The sequence below is a fragment of the Haliaeetus albicilla genome, chromosome 28, assembly GCF_947461875.1.
Source record: "Haliaeetus albicilla chromosome 28, bHalAlb1.1, whole genome shotgun sequence".
Classification (NCBI taxonomy): domain Eukaryota; kingdom Metazoa; phylum Chordata; class Aves; order Accipitriformes; family Accipitridae; genus Haliaeetus; species Haliaeetus albicilla.
In genome coordinates this window covers 17,400,046-17,406,045 of record NC_091510.1, presented here as the reverse complement: position 1 = coordinate 17,406,045, position 6,000 = coordinate 17,400,046, and the positions used below count along the sequence as shown (strand labels likewise).

The 6,000-nt window shown below is 55.5% G+C and overlaps 1 long non-coding RNA gene across 2 annotated transcripts in view; it reads left to right on the top strand.

The window, feature by feature from the left end:
- Positions 1–314: 314 nt before the first annotated feature.
- The window catches only part of LOC138682456 (uncharacterized), a 28,967-nt gene continuing 23,281 nt past the window's right edge, over positions 315–6,000 (top strand). Inside the window, exons 1-3 of one of the 2 annotated variants that reach the window (XR_011322539.1) lie at positions 315–861; positions 1,043–1,154; positions 1,339–1,380. This is a non-coding gene — a long non-coding RNA (uncharacterized lncRNA). Of the gene's footprint in view, positions 862–1,042; positions 1,155–1,338; positions 1,878–6,000 lie in introns of those variants that run through there. The other variant, XR_011322538.1, reaches the window with a different exon arrangement.

Here is a 6,000-nt window from a genome sequence, read left to right as displayed (position 1 = left end):
GGCGAAAGGGCCCAGAGGAGGCCTGACAAGGGGCTGTGCTCAGTGCTACAGAGGAGAAGAAGCAACCCCCCGGGAGCATCCCTTGGAGCCCACCGTGGGAGTCCGAAAGGTTCCTCCCCCCGGATGCGGGGCACGAGGGCCACCTTCGTGGAGCACGAGCAGCGGGCACCTAGCCACAACGGCCCAAAGGAGCCCTGGCGAGGGGCCGTGCTCAGTGCTGCAGAGGAAGGCAAAAAACCCCCGGGGACACTTGCTAGCCCACCGTGGGGGAAAAAAAGCCTTCCTCCCCCCAGCTGCAGGGCACAAGAGGCCATCTTCGTGGTGCACGAGCAGCAGGCAGTAACCTAGCCACGACGGACCGGAGGAGCCCTGACAAGTGGTCCTGCTCAGTGCTGCAGAGGAAGGCAAAAAACCCCCGGGGCCCAGTGCCAATCTGCCCCGGGGGAAAATTCCTTCCTGACCCCAGAGCTGGCGATCGGCTATTCCCTGAGCACGTGAGCAAGACCTGCCTCCTGGTCCCACAGGCTGGTCACGCCTCCCAGGGGATGCCCAGCCCCAGATTTCATCAAGGCCGCTACCCAAGATGATTTTGCTCCTTTGGAGGAAGCTCTCCTCTTCGAGATGCACCCGAGACTCCTCCCAGGTGTCTCCCAGAGTCTTTTAGCCTCTGCTTTACCTACCTAACGCCTCAGGTAGCAGCCCCAGACTCTTCCAAGGAATCTACCCAAGACGATTGTTCTCCTTTGCAGGAAGCTCTCTCCTCTGGGATCGACCCAAGACTCCTCCCAGGCGTCTCCCAGAGTGTTTTGACCTCTGCGTTCGGGACCGGAGATCCCAGCTACCTGCCCCAGACTCCTCCAAGTAAGTAGCTCAAGACATATTTTTCTCCTGTAGAGAAATTTCTCAACTCCGACAGCCACCTGAGACTCCTCCCAGGCATCTCCCAGAGTCTTCTGGCCTCTGCTTTATGTACCTAACATCTCAGGTAGCAGCCCCAGACTCCTCCAAGGAAGCTACCCAAGATGATTCTTCTCTTTTTCAGGAAGCTCTCTCCTCTGGGATCGACCCAAGACTCCTCCCAGGCGTCTCCCAGAATGTTTTGACCTCTGTGTTCGGGACCGGAGATCCCAGCTACCTGCCCCAGACTCCTCCAAGTAAGTAGCTCGAGACATTTTTTTTTTCTCCTGTAGAGAAATTTCTCAACTCCGACAGCCACCTGAGACTCCTCCCAGGCATCTCCCAGAGTCTTCTGGCCTCTGCTTTATGTACCTAACATCTCAGGTAGCAGCCCCAGACTCCTCCAAGGAAGCTACCCAAGATGATTCTTCTCTTTTTCAGGAAGCTCTCTCCTCTGGGATCGACCCAAGACTCCTCCCAGGCGTCTCCCAGAATGTTTTGACCTCTGTGTTTGGGACCGGAGATCCCAGCTACCTGCCCCAGACTCCTCCAAGTAAGTAGCTCGAGACATTTTTTTTTCTCCTGTAGAGAAATTTCTCAACTCCGACAGCCACCTGAGACTCCTCCCAGGCATCTCCCAGAGTCTTTTGGCCTCTGCTTTACGTACCTAACATCTCAGGTAGCAGCCCCAGACTCCTCCAAGGAAGCTACCTTTGAGGTTTTTTCTTTTTTGGAGGAATCTCTGCCCTCCAGGATCCCCCTGTGACTCCTTCCAGGCGCCTCCTAGAGTCTTTTGGCCTTTTCTTATCAGGACCTGAGATCCCAGGTAGCAGCCCCAGACTTGTCTAATGAGGCTACCCCAGCTGATTTTTCTCCTTTGGAGGAAGCTCTCCCCTTTGGGATCCACCCGAGACTCCTCCCAGGCATCTCCCAGAATCTTTTGGCCTCTGCTTTACGGACCTAAGATGCTAAGAAAAGATACCTATGAAAAAGCCAAAAGGCTGTGGGAGATGCCTGGGAGGAGTCACAGGTGGATCCCAAAGGGGAGAGCTTCCTCCAAAAAAGAAAAAACCTCAAGGGTAGCTTCCTTTTAGGAGTCTGAGGCTGCTACCTGAGATCTTGCACGAGCAGCAGGCAGTAACCTAGCCAAAACGGACCAGAGGAGCCCTGACAAGTGGTCCTGCTCGGTGCTGCAGAGGAAGGCAAAAAACTCCCGGGGCCCAGTGCCAATCTGCCCCGGGGGAAAATTCCTTCCTGACCCCAGAGCTGGCGATCGGCTATTCCCTGAGCACGTGAGCAAGACCTGCCTCCTGGTCCCACAGGCTGGTCACGCCTCGCAGAAGATGCCCGAGCCCTGTTCTCCCTCAACCTGGAGCCATCTCGGGGCTTCCGAGAGTGGCCAAGTGCCCGCGGCCTGATCCACCTTGGGGGCAAGAATCCTTCCCGTGCCTTCAGGCCACCAGTGGATGCTCCAAAGCACTGGGACCCCTGGCAACATCTCTGCATCCCACTTCTTACGGCTGCTGCCACTGGTTCCTCAGGGAGTGAGGACGGCGAGCTCTGCAGTGCTCCTCAGGAAGGTATTCCCTTGCTCTTGCCACAGCTCTCCATCCAAACAAGCCTGATGGCCTCGGGCACCTGCAGGGCTTGGTGGTTCTTCTCGTCTCCAGCAGCCTGGTGCAGCCTCCGGTCTTCCTCCCTCAGCGCCCGGCAAGTAATTCCAGCGGCTCCTCGTGGACTTCCTCTGGGATGTCTCTGGGCCGCCTGCCAGGCAGACTGGGGGTGGGACAGGGGAGGCTGCCCCTTTTGTAGTGCCCCGGGGCATTGTGACTGCTGCGTTTGCGGGTGGTGGCACTGCGACACGGGGGGGTGTGAGGGGGCCCCCCCCCCGTGCGCAGCGCTGCCCGCCGCCCCTCGGCCCAGCATCCTTCGGAGGAAGGCCTTCGGGGTGCCGGCCCCGGGGGCTGTGTGGCGTTACTGAGTCAAGAAGTTTGGCAGAAAATAAACTGCCTTGCGTTCCAGCTTACCCTCAGATGCCAGAGGTGCTGGGGACGGCTAGGTTTAATTTCTTTCTGAGTGATGTCCAATTCGACGCTCTAAGGGCGGTCGCGTTCAATGTGCTGAACTATCACGATGAGGGATGCCCTTAATAGCGCACTGCACTCTCGGCTTAGCTGCGTTCAACGCACGGGAATGACCAGACTTAGGGAGTTTGGTTGCGCTAACGAACTATCACGACTAGGTGAATGAGCAGCGCAGTTTATTAAAGCAACAGTACAGGTGCTTTTGGATTGCCCGTGATAAATAGACTGTCTGCAAAGCATGTGCAGGTAGCAGTACAGTCGCCTACAAGCGCATGAAATGATGAAAGAAAAGAGCTCTAAAGAATTCCAAGTTTCCCGGGGAAGCGCTCGGTACAGCCGAGTGTTCGAATCTCACGCAATAGGCATCCCTATGGCGGGGGGGGGAGAGAGGCTCAGCTCATTGACTGATCCCAGAAGTCAGCGATGTCCTCCCGACTTGTCTGTGATGGTGTCTTCCCTGACATTTCTCCTCTCTTAAGCCCTTTTCTATTTTCTGATTTTTTAGGTGGAGCTTGAGTGACTCTAGTCATACATACTTTTCCTTTGATTGGTATAAAGTTCTCTTGCTTTGCTTTTAAAGGTGCATGCTAGAGAAAATTCAGAGCGCGTGCTCAGTGGGGGGGTGGTCGCACCTTGGAGGTGGGTAACTTTGTGGGTGGAGGTGTGTTTTGGTGTTGTAATGAGCAGAGTTCACCCAAAGGACCTGCTGTTGCGTGTCAGTACCCCAGAAGTGGGCACGTGTGATATAAACCAGAAGTGTAGGGCGTTAGCTCGACAGAACCACCGTTATTTTACCTCCTTGCTTCAGTGGATTCAATGCAGGGACCAAGCGTTCTCGTTCCGATCGTTCCGGTTGCCTACCCCTGTGATCACCGAGCCTGGCGGCGGGGTCTCGGCTCCGCTCCACCCTCCGTGTTCCTTTTCAGAGTCAGCGTACCGAGCTCCCCTGGTGTTGCTGACGTCTAAAGTTGCAGGTCACGTTGCTTAGGGAGCTACCACGGAACCGATTCTTGACGTGTGCACTGCGTTCCTCCCTGGAGGTTCACCTTCCCTTGAGGGGCGGCGGGGGGACGTGTGTCATACCGACAAGTCACCTCCAGCAATCATTCCACGGGCTGTCGCTGTGCCCGGGAGGCCCGGGGGTCTCTCCCTGCCCTTGGCGGCCATGCCCTGGGCCCAGCTGCTGGGTGTCCCTGGCGCCTGCTCTGCCACTCGGCTCGCAAGGAGAAGCCTGGTGCTGTTCCTCTTCTCTCGGGCCATGGCAGGAGCCAAGCGTGCAGCGCAGAGACCGCCCCTATTAGCCGTCCCCTCTCTGCAGCAGAGCTAAAGCCTGTGCGGCCCCGCAGCCAGGAGGAGCGGGGACTTGATGTGGCTGGACACAAGCCCTTTTCGTGGGGAGAAAGGGGGGGGTGGTTTTGGCAGCTGCAGCCTGGAGGCAAGCCAAAGTGTAACCAGAGCCCTAGGCTGGGATGGTGGGTGCCAACAGCCCGCCACGGAAGTAAGCCAGGCTTTGAGAAACAAGTGCGCGGAGGTGACCCCAGTGTGGTGGAACGAAAGGTTGGTCGCATTCACACCTGGACCATTGTGATCCGTGACCAAAGCCCAGCCAGGCAGAGGACAGACAGCTCTTCCAAACTGTCAAAATAGCCCATTGCTGCTGTCGCCGTCACATCCCCTTGTCCCACTGAAACCCAGCTGTGCAGCCTTTCTATTAAACACACCCGTTGGCCGTGTTTATAGGGGGATACCAAAGGCGCTTCAGCCATGGGTGAAACTTCCACAGCTCATCTGTGACTTGAACCTTTCTGAGAGTTCTTTGCCTACCTCAGTTTGTGGGAAGATGTTCAGATCTTATCTGAAACCCTGGCAAGTCTCCTTTTCCTTTAGGATTCAGTATTTTGAGTACTGAAAGCTTAAGAGAGGTACTCTCCTTGCCGTTTTGTGCGTTGGTGCCAAAATGGATCTGTACCTTCAGACTATGTAAATGAGGGCATCTAGGCCACAGACATTCCTTTGGTTGTGGTGCTGCCAGCGGTGAAAGACGGGGGTTTGGTTCCCTCTGCAGGAACTCTGCAGAGATGTAGAGAGCATGCATGGTTTCCTCACCGTTCCTTACCAGCGCACCAAGGGACATTTGCTCCTACACTGTCAGGGGAGGTTTGGACTTGACGTGAGGAGACATTTCTTTCCCAAGAGGGTGGTCGCACCCTGAAACAGGCTTCCTGGAGAGGTGGTGGATGCCCCATGCCTGTCAGTGTTGAAGAGGCATTTGGACAATGCCCTTAATACCATGCTTGAACTTTTGGTCAGCCCTGAAATGGTCGGGTAGTTGGACTAGATGATGGCTGTAGGTTCCTTCCAGCTGAACTATTCCATTCTATTCTGTTCTGTTCTGTTCTACTCTACTCTGTTCCCTGTGCTCACCATGAGTCAAATACCGATGAGAGTGTTATTTGCCTGAAACGCCAGGGGCTTTTCAGCTCCAAAACCACTTTGAAGGACACATGACACAAAGGTTGCAAGTGGAAACAGGATATTACTTTTATTTTTCTGAGTCTGCTTCAGAGCCGATGCTCACAAGCATTGCCACAGTGTGCCCGTGTAGCCAGGAGCAGGCTGATGCATTCTTCAGTTGAGCTTGAGAAGACATTCTTTGCAGCCTGGCAAAGGCAAGTCCCAGAGCTACAGAAAGTAGCAGCAGGAATACAGGCCAAGCAGTCCCTGTATCCTGAAGAGTGAGAACGTGAAGCATGAGGATCAGGACCGACTACACACAAAAGAAGAAGGAGGAGGCGGAGGTGTGTGGTACCGTGGGGTATTTTCCAAAGTATGACAGGTAGAGGTGAAAAGCGTATTTTTGCACTCGGCAACTTGCTCCGCCGCTGTGCTTCTTGGCCAACGATGCATGAAAGGCGCTCTCGTGCCAGCCCTGCGCTTGATTTGCGTGCAGGGAGAGGTGAAAAGTGGCAGCTCCTGATGGGGCAGCGAGCCTGGAGCCCTTCCAAGCACAGGCTGTTTT